Raw genomic sequence first — 14,933 nt, forward strand, 5'->3', positions numbered from 1 at the left:
GGGGCAGATGTTCAGAAGGCCAGCCTAATTTCTTGGAACAGGGTAACCTCTGGACAAGCCAGAACAATCAGGGTAGCTATGGCAGGCGGTCAAGACTACGTCTCAAGAGGGGTGAGGGTGACTGAAGGACCTTTATGAGCACACAAAGCAAGGACACTTACAAATTATTCCAGACAGGGGTTATATAAAAAATATAGACACATTTATTACAAGGCCTTTGTAACATAGACCATAGCAAAACAATCACAGTAACACTAAGTAAACCAACACAAGACTATCAATACAATGTATATACAAGACCATTGGGGTCTAAAGGGTTAAATGCATGAAATATGTCGACAACCTAGAGGGGAAGAAAATAGGCAGTGCAGATATTCTTTAGGCCCAGTTCGATAATACACCTAACTAAGAGGCAATCCAAGCCCTAGGAAGAGAGGAGCCTTGTGCTCAATAGTGCATGCAATGCAAACGCACACGGTTATTCCAATGGGCAGAATAGGGTCTCTTCAGGGGTCTCTAGCAGCTCAGGAAGGTGGATGATGCAATGCAGAACAAGTTCCCACTATTCAAGAAGGACCTCCACTTGAAGGCAGAGGTAGTTCGAGAGTTCGGGATGGAGTCGCTATTTCGCAATAGCAGTGGAAAGGAGAGGGATCCCCAGGGGCCACCCGTGCATAGAAATGGGCCTTTGTGCTAGGGGCCAGCTGTTGGGTATGGAGTACTCACCGGTCCCAAATGAACTGGCAGACTCAAACTTCACCAGTTCGGTCCACTTCGCTTGCAGGTTCGAATGCGGCAAAAAGGACGCCTCAGCATCTTTCAGTTCCTTAGATACAGTGATGATTCCCAAACGGGACAGTGGCGATTTCTCCGCTCCGGGTGGATGAATCGACCCAGTTTCACTGCAGCAGGCTTCAGGGGCAAGAGGGTTACAAATTCATTGGACTTGCACATTGCCATGGCAGGGCAATATGGTAACCGCGTTTACTCCGGTCCTGGCGCACTCATCTCACTTCAGACCTGGGAACGCCAAGTATACGAAATTTGGTTGAAGGTGCCGGGAAATCAGAGCTAGCAGTATGCCAAGTTTCGAGGGTCTCCTCTAAATGGCGGCAGTGACGAAGCAAAGCAACTGGGTAAGCTGGTCAGTCCACTGGTTGGCCCAGGGACACTTTCGAGAAAGGCTACTTGCAGGGTTTGATGAAGTTGCCGAGAATAGTTGGTTCCACTATTCCAATGGGTCGAAGAGTATTCGCAAACCTTCTAGGACAACCAGATGCAAAGGGATCCCACGGGACGACAGCGGGCTCAGGGTGCCAAACCTTCCATCGGATCACCAGCGGTTCCTCGACTCGGCTTCGGTTGCAGGATATTTGGATCCTATTCTTTGTTCAGTGAGAACTCAGGAGATCGACCTGGTAGTGCTGTTTTCAGCCTCCTCTTATCCCTTTGCACCAAAACAGAGAGGACCCAATGGTAGATCTGCTCACAAAGACACACTCCATACGTGGACCAATAACGGACCACGGTGGTCCCAGGCATTCATGGCACTCCAGACTCTCTGGCACCCAGGATGTGTATTGGAACCAGACGTTCCAGCCCACATCCTGGAGGCCCACACACAAGGCATGCAGAAGCCCACAAAAGCATTGGGATTCGCAGGAAAGTGGATGTCCAAATAAGGACTGACCTGGGTCAACTTAACCTGGGGAAGGTGAAGGGGCAAGATGGCCAAAGGACAGGACAAAGAATCTCGTGGTATGGCCATTTTGGAGCCTGCCCACCTATTTGAGCCAAACGCGGTTAACATGGTTAACATGGCAGGAAAGGGTTAAAAATAATGCGAAATAATAGCTGTCACCAGTCCTGTCCATGACACATCTGCACAGTTCATAAATAGTCCAGAGAGAGTATCTAGGGCCTTTGGAAATGACTATAGACCCAAGTGTGCTGCATGGTAAGACTTGTTACATATTGCACAAAAGGTGCAACATGAAGAACAGACTAAGGGAAACAACGTCTCCCAGTACTGACTGTCTTAAGGGCATGACAGTTTCCCCATAAAAAGTGAGTGAAAGCACAGAGGAGTGCAGCTGAAGGTTGTTCTTCTCTGGCAAAGTCAGGCAATGGTGTCTAAACAGCAGCAACAAGTTTGGGGGTTGACACAAGGAGGGAAAATTACATACAATTATGAAAGCTTTCCTAACACTCGCCCCTCCCAGACTAAGGACAGGGGGAACTAATCCACCCCTGGATGGTTTTCTTGTTCAGGTTGGTTAAACATTCTGGACAACCCATCAGCATTGCTATATTGGACACCTGGCCTATGCTCAATAGTGAAGTCAAAGCCTTGCAGACTTATGGACCACCTAAGCAACTTTGGATTCTCTCCCTTCATGTTCATTAGCCACTTTAAGGGCTTATGGTCAGTTTTCACAGTGAAGTGGGTCCAATAGAGGTAGGGCCTCAGCATTCTTAGGGCCCACACAACAGAGAAACATTCTTTCTCTTCTGAGGATCATCTGAGTTCTCTGTCCTTAAGCTTGTGACTAATGAAGCCAAAAGAGTGTTCCTTACCTTTCTCATCTACTTGGGATAGTACAGCTTCTATCCCAGTGTCAGAGGCATCTGTCTGCACAATAAAAGGTCTTTGGTAATCAGGGGCCCTGAGAACAGGGGCCTGGCACAGGGAGTCTTTTAAGCCATTGAAGGTCTTCCCACACTCTTCAGAACAAGTTACCTTCTTGGGTTTCTTTGGAGTGGTGAGAGCAGTCAGAGGGGCAGCTATGGTACCATAGTCTGCCATGAAATGTCTGTAGTACCCAGTGAGTCCCAAAAAGGCTCTCACGTGGGTATGTGTAGTGGCGGTAGGCCAGTCTTGTACTGCTTGTACTTTACTGGGTAGAGGCTGTACCCTCCATCCACCTACTTCATGTCCAAGATAGACCACTGATCCTTGTCCAATCTGGTACTTACTGGCCTTTATGGTAAAGTGGGCCTTCTTAAGAGCCTGTAACACAATCGTAAGGTGTTTCACGTGGTCTTCTGAGGTGGCACTAAAACTGCTATATCATCCAGATATGCAAGACAGAATTCATCCAACCCATTCAACACATGATCTGCAAGCCTCTGGAAAGTGGCAGGGGCATTCTTCAACCTAAAAGGCATTACCTTGAACTGGTAAAGACCCTCTGGTGTTGAGAAAGCTGTCTTCTCCTTGGCATGTTCTGCAAGGACTATTTGCCAATAGCCTGCAGTGAGGTCAAACGTGCTGAGGTACTTGGAGGCACCCAAAGTATCCACCAGCTCATTTCTTCTAGGCAAGGGGTGTTCATCTGTCTTGGTGACAGCATTCAGAACCCTGTAATCCACACAGAACCTCAATTCAGAAGTAACTGCCTTTGGAACCAAAACCACTGGGCGGGACCAAGGACTACTGGAGGGTTCAATCACCCCAGGATCCAACATTTTGTTGACCTCTGTCTTAATGTAAGACCTTACTTTGTCCAACATTCCATATCCCCTACTTTTGGAAGGTACACTGTCTCCTGTGTCAATGTTATGTTTGAACCAATGTGTCAAACCAGGGGACTGTGAAAACAAGGGGGGAAATTGACTAAGCAAACTTTTCACCTCAGCCTGCTGATCAGAAGTCAGGTGAGGAGCCACTAGGACACCCTCAATGTAGCTGTCTGAAGGACTGCTTTGGAACAGGTCAGGAAGAGTTTCTGACTCCTCTTCCTCAACATCTGAAGCCAGCAGCAGTGCAGCGATTTCAACTCTTGGGATGAAAGCCTTCAGTCTATTTACATGGAACACTTTTGGAGCCTGTAATGCCCTTCCAAGGTCTACTTAATAGTTGACCTCACCCAGTGACTCCACCACTGTGTAAGGGACTGACCATTTGTCCTGCACAGCTCAAGGCCTTATAGGATTCATGATCAGGACTTGCTGAACAGGTGTGAAATTGATGAGGGAAGCCTTCTGGTCATACCAATGTTTCACCAGAGCTTGCCCTGCCTTCATCTTTTCACTAGCCAGATCCATCAGGAGTACCATCCTTTTTATGAGCCCTACCACATAGTCTACTACATTGGTAGTAATGGGGGGAGTAGGCATCTCCCATCCCTCCTTGACTATGGCTAAGGGTCCCCTTATAGGGTGACCAAACAGAAGTTCAAAGGGGCTGAAGTCAACACCCTCTTGTGCTACTTCTCTGTAGGCAAACAGTAAGCATGGGAACAAAAGATCCCATTTTCTTATTTGAGGTTCTTCCAGAGGCCCAATCATGCTGTTCAAGGTCCTGTTAAACCTTTCAACCAGACCATTGGTTTGTGGGTGGTATACAGATGAAAACTTATAGGTGACACTCCTTCCACATGGCCTGCATATACTTTGACATAAAGTTACTGCCCCTATCAGACACAACTTCTTTAGGGATACCAACCCTAGTAAATATGCCAAGCAACGCTTTTGCAAATGACTTGGCAGTCACAGTTTTCAATTGGATGTCCTCATGACACCTGGTGGCATGGTCGACCAGGGCCAGGATAAACCTATTGCCTGAGGATGTTTAGGGGTCAAGGAGACAAACAATATTGATCCCTACTCTCTCAAATGCTACCCCCGCGGCTGGGAGTGGTACCAATAGAGCTCGGAATGTTGAGTCACTCTTGCCAGTTAACTGGCAGGAGGCACAGCTCCTTCAGTGACTTTCTACTTGCACCCCCATCTTGGGCCAGTAGAAGTGCATGGATAACCTTTGCTTGGTTCTCTGGATTCCAAGGTGACCAGCAAGTGGCACTTCATGCACCAGCTGCAGGAGGAAGGATCTTACAGAAAAGGGAATCACCAACCTCCTATGGGCTCCTTCTGTAGACTCTGTAGGCTCACTATACAGGAGCCCACCTTCCCAATAAATTCTGTGCTTCCCAGGAGGTTCACCCTCAAGCTGGGAGCAGGCCTGTCTCCTTAGGCCTTCCAGAGATGGGCACTCACGTTGGCCCTTACTAAATTCTTCCCTGTCACGACCACCTTCTACTAACAAATCTTTTAGTTCAGGATGGTCATTGGGGTCAAATACTTCAGGTATCACACCTCCTCATCAGGTCCTGGTGATTGACCAACTACCTCCACCTCAGTGATAGGTGAGTTGGGGGAATGTTTTCTTTCCCTCTTTTGGATTTTCTTACTCCTTTAGCCTTGGGTTTCCTATTTGGCTGGGGCATTTCATTGGTCTTGGCCATTGCTGCCCTTGTTTGAAACCTTGCACAGGATCTTTCAGCTGTGTCTCCCACAAACCATAAAGCTCTGAGATCATTTCTCAGCAAGACCTTTCCTGGGACACTCCTCTGTATGCTCACTGGAATCCTGACTGATGTACTATTTATAGTCAGAGTTACAGGTATTACTGGGAACATGAGAGGTGGGCCATCAGCCAATTTAGTGGGTAACAGAGGAGTTCTGGCAACTTCCTCTGGGTCTACCAAGGTAGAATCCACTACAGTTTGGCTACACCCACTATCCCTAAGAGCTGTAGTATCTACTCCATTGATCAGCACACTGTCTTTAAAGTAGTGCTTGGTATTATCTGGAATCCTAGCATACCCCTCTGAGACTTTAGGCTCCCAGGAACCCATGGACACTAAAACTACCTCAGCTTCTATCCCACTGGGGAAGGAGTCTGAGGAGAAGGATGCCCCTGTAATCTCTTCTTCCTCATAGGACGAGAAGGCCAGATTAGCAGAGTGGACCCCCATGGTTCTGACCTTACATCTGGGATCCCCCTTCACATGGTCAGTTGCTCCACAAGCAAAACAAGATCCACTGGGTCTGTTTACATAGGGAGGCTTACTATAATGAGAGTTTTGTTTTGGAGGCTAACCTCCACTACCCTTTGAGTTCTCTTGTGTCTTACCCTTATTTTTCCTTTTGTGGCCCTTCTGGGAGGAAGTTGTATCAGATTCCCCACCCTTCTTATCTTTGGACTTGTTCCCCTCCTCCTGCTTACCAGGATGAGTCTTGTCCTAATAGGACACTCACAAATCTGCTTCTATCGAACGTTTCTTAGGATCTATCTCCTCTGAATCTGCAAAGTGCTGCTTATGTTCAGGGGAAGAAGATTCAAAAATATGTTCAAGCATGACAAAACATGAAAAGTAGAGACCTTATAGCTTTCAACCTAGTCAGTCAAGGTTTTTAAGGATTCAGTTACATAAGATACCCAAGTACCACCTTCTTTCTAATGTGTACTCTCTGAATCTTTTTAAGTATTGGGCAGGAGTCTTTCCCAACTTTAAGATGAGAGTTTGCTTCAACATTGCATAATCTGCTCTCTCAGCTTTTGACATTTCCATAATGGCACTGTGGCCAGAATGGGGTAGTCTGCTAAATAACCAGGCAATTTTATCAGCATTGTCAACTTGTTGAACTTCACATGCATACTCAAATGTATTCAGCCAGTCCATAATGTCATTCTTTTCCTCATACACACTGAGCAGATCCTTAGGAAACCTTGGATGAGAAGAGGACCCAGACCCATGTCCAGGACCCTTGGATCCATTGGCAACCTGAAGTTTGGCCAGTTCCAACTGGTGATCCCTGTCTTTCTGTTTTTCTGTCTGCTCTATCTTCAGTTTGTCCATGTTAAATTCAAGCTCCTTCTGCCTAAACAGCAGTTCTTGTTTCTTGAATTCACGTATGGCCTCACCTTCAGCACTGGCAGAGGAAACATTAGACATTACATCCTCCAAATCCTCACGGTCTCTATGAATCAGTGCAGCATCAGAACTTCCAGTTCTGCCAGTGAGAGCACTCGCACCTCCTTCTGCACTGTCATCAGAAGCTATGGTACTAAGCTGAGCTTCTTGCCAGTCCGTGATTTTTTGGATCATTTCCATTTTTGTGCCTTGAGCAGAGACACCTCTCTCAGCACATATCTTTCTCAATGTTTCTGATTTCGAAGCATTTAAAGTTAACAAGGTAATTGTTTCCATTTTGTTAGCTAGGATTATGGCCTTTTTCAGTTATACTACAACAATTCACTATGTGTCCTGGTAGGAATAACTCGAAATAGCTACACTATTAAGCAACACTGCAACATTGGAACAGGGTAACCTCTGGACAAGCCAGACCAATCAGGGTAGCTATGGCAGGCAGTCAAGACAAAGTCTCAGGAAGGGTGAGGGTGACTGAAGGACCTCAATGAGCACACAAAGCAAGGACTCTTACAAATTACTCCAGACAGGTGTTATATCAAAAATATAGACACATTTATTACAAGGCATTTGTAACATAGACCATAGCAAAAGAATCACAGTAACACTAAGTAAACCAACACAACACTATCAATACAATGTATATACAAGACCATTGGGGTCTAAAGGGTTAAATGCATGAAATATGTCGACAACCTAGAGGAGAAGGAAACAGGCAGTCCAGATATTCTCTAGGCCCAGTTCGACATCAAAAATACACCTAACTAAGGGGCAGTCCAAGCCCTAAGAAGAGAGGAGTCTTGTGCTCAATATTACATGCAGTGCAAACGCACGCGGTTGTTCCAATGTGCAGAATAGGGTCTCTTCAGTGGTCTCTAGCAGCTCGGGAAGGTGGATGAGACGATGCAGAACAAGTTCCCACTATTCAAGAAGGACCTCCACTTGAAGGCAGAGGCAGTTCGAGAATTTGGGATAGAGTCGCTATTTTGCAATAGCAGTGGAAAGAAGAGGTGCCCACAGGGGCCACTCATGTGTAAATATGGGCCCTTGCTTTAGGGGCCACCAGTTGGGGTATGGAGTACTCACTGGCCCCCGATGCAAGCGGACCCAAACTTCGCCAGTTTAATCCACTTCGCTTGCAGGTTCGAATGCAGCAAAAAGGACGTCTCGGTACCTTTGAGTACCTGAGATACAGCGATGATTCCTAAATGGGACGGGTTCGATTTCTCCACTCTGATTTGGATGAATCGACCCAGTTTCACTGCAGCAAGCTTCAGGGGCAAGATGGTCACAAATGCAGTGGACATACAAAGGATGTTGCCACGGCAGGGCAACATGGTAACCGTGTTTTCTCCGGTCCTGGCGCACTCGTCTCACTTCAGACCTGGGAAAGCCAAGTGTACGAAATTCAGTGTGAGGGTGCCGGGGAAACAGAGCTAGCTGTATACCAAATTTTGAGGGCCTCCCCAAAATGGCGGCGGTGGCAGAGCAAAGCAACTGGGTAAGCTGGTCAGTCCACTGGTTGGCCCAGGGACACTTTCGAGAAAGCTTACTTGCAGGGTTTGATGAAGTTATCGAGAATAGTTCGTCCCACTATTCCAATGGGTCGAAGCATCTTCGCAGACCTTCTAGGACGACCAGATGCAGAAGCATCTCATGGGACGACAGCAGGCTCAGAATGCCAAACCTTCCAGCGGGCCACCAGCGGTTCCTCAACTCAGCTTTGTGTTGCAGGATACTTGGATCCTATCCTTTGTTCAGTGAGAACTCAGGAGATCGACTGGTAGTGGTGTTTTCAGCCTCCTCTTATCCAAAGTTCCCTTTGCGTCAAAATGGAGAGGACTCAATGGGAGATCTTCTCACAAACACACACTCCATACATGAACCAATCACGGACCACGGTGGTCCCAGGCATTCATGGCACTCCAGACTCTCTGGCACCCAGGATGTGTATTGGAACCAGACGTTCCAGCCCACATCCTCGAGGCACACACACATGTCATGCAGAAGCCTGAGAAAGCATTGGGATTCGCGGGAGAGTGCATGACCAAATAAGGACTGACCCGGGTCGACTCGACCTGGGGAAGCTGAAGGGGCAAGAGGGCCAAAGGACAGAAGAAAGAACCTTTTGGCATGGCCATTTCGGAGCCAGGCCACCTATTTGGCCAAACACAATTAACGTGGTTAACATGGCAGGAAAGGGTTAAAAATAATGTGAAATGATAGCTGCCACTATTTCTGTCCATGACCCATCTGCACAGTTCATAAAAAAGTCCAGCGATAGTATCTAGGGCCTTTGGAATTGACTATAGATCCAAGTGTGCTGTATGGTAAAATATATTGCACACTTGTTACATGTTGCGCAAAAGTTGCAACATGAGGAAAGGACTATGGGAAACAAAGTCTCCCACTACTGACTGTCTTAAGGGCATGTCAGTTTCCCCATAAAAAGTGAGCGAAAGCCCAGAGGAGTGCAGCTGAAGGCTGTGCTTCTCTGGCAAAGTCAGTCAATGGTGTCTAAATTGCAGCAAAACGTTTGGGGGTTGACACATGGCGGGAAAATTATATACATTTATCAAATCTTTCCTAACAACAATACATCTCAAGAACGGCATTGTTTTAATGACAAAGTACTTAAAGAGCAAAGAATTCTGTTTTGCACATAACACATCTTGTATTCTCTTTTAAAGTGAACCATTGCGCTCAAATTACAGCAAAGGAAAGAAATAGCGCAATTCTCTCTCTATTCTCACGTCAATATCAAAGAAATTCTTTTCAGTATCCTTTGTGTCCATGAACCCACAGTATATGCAAAAGCCCTACCAAAGATTAATGGAAACATAATCCCGCAGTTTGCAGAACGGCATTTGCAACTCGAAAGGAAAAGCATGCACACGTGTGAATCTGTTCTTTAAATTAAGGAAAAAATGTTTCAAAGTCAAATGTCAAATGACACCTGTTGCTATTATTTTACATGCGGGTGGCAGTTTGGCCACATAATGTATATTATATTTGTTTCCACAAGACTTGGTTTCCTTGGAAAAGACTCAGAAAACAGTCAAACTGTTTTTTTGTCCCAGGAACAAGATTCAAGGGCCGAGCCTTCCTCCCTCTGACAAGTTGCATCCAGAAGTGAACCGGCCAACAAGGACACATGAAAAGGCCAAAAGTGTGAGTTTTCACGGCCATGCTAAACTAGCTGGCAGTACCTGCCAGAATGAACAAAGGAAGCCAGTACGTCTGGTGCACCGAGAGGTGCGGTTTCTGCCAGAATCCCCTCTGGATGGGGAACTGTCAAATCTTCAAAGGGCATCATAAAAGTTCTTTGTTGCAAGCCAAGCTTGCAGAGACAGTTTGCTGTGGGGGTTTGCGGCACCGCCCAAACCTGTGACTAATCCATTTCATTGACAGTAAAGGACATCTATATTTTAAGACATTTTTCCTAGAACCATGAATAAGTACTAATTTTATATTATGCCAGTTTACCATGTGATTTTTAGACAAATGGAAGGAGTGCACTGAAAGGGTCATGAAAGATGCATTTCTGGGTGAATTATAAATGGCACAATTGGGAGACTAGGTGGAAAGAGATGTTATTGGGAATATGTGTAGCCATTAGCAGAATTTTTAATATTATGCATTTCATAAAAATGGTGAAAATGTGCTAAAGGGCAATGGAACCTTGCAGAGACTTTATGGGACAAAGAAAGGTCATGAATGCAAACACACACTTGATGTCACTTCTCCTGAATCAATCGGCTCAGGGGAGGAGGGAACACTGGTGGGCTGCCCTATCCCAGGAGAAGGGTAATTCCAGAGTACTTCCCACAAGATTGTTAAATTTGATGATGTCATTTTGGCCATATAAGGGGGAGACAGAGAAACACAAGGGACAATCAACTGAAACTGACTTCAAGATCCAGGAAAACAGATCCATCCATCCAGATCCAGGTACACCCAAGAATCCAGGGAGAAAGGAGAGGAGGCAGCTGATCCCATTCAATAGAGCCCAGTGACCATATCCCTTGCCTAGCTGACCAGCATCCCATCCAGCTGTCCAGAGTGACCAGACCTTGCCTAGATGTCCAGCGTCCTGTCCAGGAGAGTCCAGTGACCAGATCCCTTGGCCCAGCTAGCCAGAGTGACCAAATCCCTTGGCCTAGCTGTCCAAAGACCTTGCTGACTTTGCAATTTCCAAAACTCAAGCTTACATTGTAGGTATCACATCACCAAGTTCCCAAATTGCATATCCTGCTCTTTTTAACCCTTGCACCCCATTGAAATCCCATTTAAATTGCCAGTATAATCTGTTCATCTTTCCATAGACAAATTTGTATTAGCCTGTGTCTGTTAGTGTATTTCTTTGATAAGATCTTCCATAGTCTGTATAAATCCTTATCAATATTTGCAATTAAATCAATTAATTCCCCATATACATCGATTCACGGTGAGATGGTTGACATTCAAAATCAACCCCCTCATGTCAAGTGGCTTTCTTTAATAATTATAGCCATTAAAATATAGTCTAAACATAACTAATCTTTGTTTAACAAAAACTGAAATGGTCTGTGCATTGTGCTTTCCTACCAATTCCGATTTGCCTTCATCCCATAGAAAAACCCAAACTGCAATCCCATTAAGTGTAACCCCTTTCTATCAGAATCCTATCTGTTATGTGCCTCTGTTCCTTGTCCTGAAAACCGATTTTTTGATTTTGATAGCCACGTCCTTTCTGTGGCTGCCTGTCATCATAAGCCCTGTGTAGAAATGAATTGCCATTCTGCCCCGTGTGTTTTCTTTGGCATTCTGTTTTTTTCCCAAAACGATTTTTATTACCTTTCTTCACGCTGCTTGGTGCCCTGCTTGGTAACCAGTAAGCTTCCTTATCACTAGAGTGTAGCAACACAAATTTCTGTCCTAGCTATGCTACCACGGTTGTAAACTACTGTGCAAGTAACAAGTGTAATCCGATGAGGCCATTTTTCTCAAAAAAGGTCTTGTGGTGGTGGGCTGACTTCTAAATCAGTTTTTTTCCCTCTTCATTCTGACTCCTTGCCACTGTCTTCCATCCACAAAGAATTTAGTTCACTGAAGTTTGGGGGAATATTTCAGGGGGAGTGTTTAACTTGAGTGCCATCTGTTATTTTTAAAAAAACGATTTTGCGTATGTTTGCTATTAAAGGTATATGTATATTATATTAGGAGTTTGAATTAATAGTATTGTGGACATCTTTGCATTTGTATTGCCACAACACTGGTGGTTGTTGCCCAATTATTTGATTTTGCTCTGATTTTTCATTGAACCATAAAATTAATAAATATCTTATTGTTACACACTGGCCTGGTTCCTAGTCCATTGTGACATGGGGTGTTTGTTAAGGTGGGTGTGAGACTGGTTGAGAGCCCTACTCAAATAAAGATAAAAAAGTGTTTTTATTGTGCGCCATATTCATTGTCAGTATAAGAAGTCCCTGGCTGGAGTGTGCCATGTTATAAAACCGTTACAGTATACAACAACTAATCTCATTTTTAGGTTTCGTTTTTAGGTGCTACATATAGAGCCAACACTATTGGGATGAGAGTGCATATATGGGGGTGATGGGATGGGCGAAGGCACAAAACCTGTGACTGTTCTTGTTTTGCATTCACCCTCTACCTGTCCCTCCCTGAGTAAAGCCCCCCATTCTTGGATCTCTTTGAGTCAGCTCTACCACAAGTAATGCAGGCCCATGGGTTTCCATCAGCTGATTTTGCTATTTTTTTGCTAAGTTTTTTGAAAAGATATTGCTTAATTGCTACTGAAAATCAGTTCCTGGTGTTATATAAATGGCTTAAGTAAGTGCACCACCAACACTTGATTTCATCTTCTTTTTTAGGCAATAAGTGTGCCTCACATCTGTCGCTAGCATTACATTCCTTCCTGTTCATATAGTTAGATACAGACATAATTTGCCAACCACTGCCACTTTATTGTCAGGTAGTACCAATATGCAGCATTTTACTGTGAATTTCTTTAAAATAAAGTATTATTTTTCAGGAGACACATCTTGTTGGGTATTCTTCGTATCAGCCTTTGGCGTCTACACCACAGCCAATGGGGAGCCTGTTTAGATTCTTTCTTTGCAAATACCTAGCTCTGGTTGTTTGTGTAAAGTCAGTGAAAGCCACAACCATTATCCCCAATGAACACGCCAGCCATTTTTAAACATTGTGTAATGAAAATATGAGCCGGGGCCCACACGTAAACATTGATCGATGCCAATTGATAACACCCTGCTAAGCACAGGAATACAATATAAAAGCATACTTTAATGATAAGTAGTAAGAATAGTTATCTCTAAGCTTTATGAAGCAAGTGGGTCACAGGGGTTGCAGGCAGCAACACCAGGAACACGTTTCCATCTTCTAAGCACCCCATAAACGGCGATGCTGCTGTTTTAATTATGTGCGCTGGCTGCGGGCGAGCAAATGTTGCTTTTCACATTAGTATCCGCTGCTTCATTATGATGTATTTGTGGCAAATAATTAATGTGTGTCCCCTCCCAAGTAAACAATATGCAGGGACGTGGCTGCAGTCACTGCAAGACCCCATTTCTTGGCATCAACAAATCCAATTTGGTTAATTGTCACTGTAAAGAGCCACCAGATGAGCATCATCGGGTTTAGTGGAATACATGGCACAACTGGAGCGAGATATCGAACAATGGCTCATGCGGCTAAATGCGGGCAGGAGACCATATTTAAATAAACATGAAAAAGGCATAAAAGGTTGTCAAGCAAGTGATTTGTTTTGGGAATAAGGTGCTATGTTATGGATCCAGCGCCATTGAAGGAAGCAATGTTTGATTATTGGGTCTGATGATCAAGTCAGGGATTGCAGCTGCACTCAATTAGAGGAGAATTATCAAGGCTGGGACTATAACAGCCTTGGATCAAATGGACGTTTAAAAGGCCATCTGGACTGAACGCCTGAACAGCCAGCAGTTGAGATTTACGGAAAACCAATAGTAACATGAATTAATCTGTACGTAAAATAATGTCGTTAGGCCCTGTTTGCGGACCACCTCAGGTCCACCATATATAAAGTCCGGTTCACCAGGTGTGTTTACAATAGTTTTACAGATCTACACTTTAATTTTTCAACTTTTTCAAGGGGATGCAGTCTCGATTCACTTCAATTGAACACATGGGATTCATCTGCCTGACACCAATGTAAAATGGAAGATTGGGATAAAAAAAAAACTGGTGTCTCTCGAACAAATGCTTGATATCAGGAGCTCTGGTGAATGGGCAGGCGCTTGCCAGGTCCGAGATCCGGCATCATATGACGTCCCCCCGGATATCGGACCCGGCCTGCCTCAGCCCTGACAAGGCTTTACCGACCCACCCGCTTCCTGAGGGAAGCTGGGGGATCAGTGATCTAATCTGCTCTGTGTGCCTTTCTCCAGCCGCATTTGCGCGTTTGCAGGTCTCGCGCCGTGAAACACTTGTGTATAGGCGCGTTAGAAATGCCATATCATATCATATCAGGTCATATTTGCTCAGCCTGTTTAATTTCTTCTGGCTTCAAAGGGACACCACAGGAATCAATGGGCCTTGACAATCACTGGGGTGGGGGCCATCCCTGTTAGAATTAAGCTTTCTACATGCTGGTCACACTATTGTTTTTTCAAATATGCAGCTTACACTTTCATAGAAAAAAAAAATCAAGTAATTTCCAAACTCACACATGCTGCCTAAACTTGCATTCACTAATTTTCTTTTAAATGTGTTTTTTTTTACTGACTATCACACAAATACCCTGTAATTTCTGGGCCCATTCCTTTGTGTTTTATTACAGGTTATATTTATAAAGATGTTATATGCTTGTCAATCTGCTTAATCACAGGTTGATGCTTCTGCTGTGCCGACCGCTATTATTAGGAAATTAAACTGGGGGTTCATGGGTGCCAACTTTTGATTTTCAGAACCAGGGGCAGACATACCCCCACCTCCACCCTGAATATAAGCAAGCAACTGGCCCAACCCATTCCCTTGCCAAACACGTTTTATAGCACTTGTTTTTTCGATTAACAGTCAGTTTTTAATATATAGCATCTCAGCAACAGTCTCTCAAATTGTTCAGCTACCCTGGTAGCCTTCTACTGTTGATTGTGTCTTTGGAACCCCTTTTGTGTCAAGGACGAGTATGCTCGTCTTTTTTGCATATACTTACAT

This window comes from Ambystoma mexicanum, chromosome 6p, assembly GCF_040938575.1.
Source record: "Ambystoma mexicanum isolate Mex_15411 chromosome 6p, UKY_AmexF1_1, whole genome shotgun sequence".
NCBI classification, from domain to species: Eukaryota; Metazoa; Chordata; class Amphibia; order Caudata; family Ambystomatidae; genus Ambystoma; species Ambystoma mexicanum.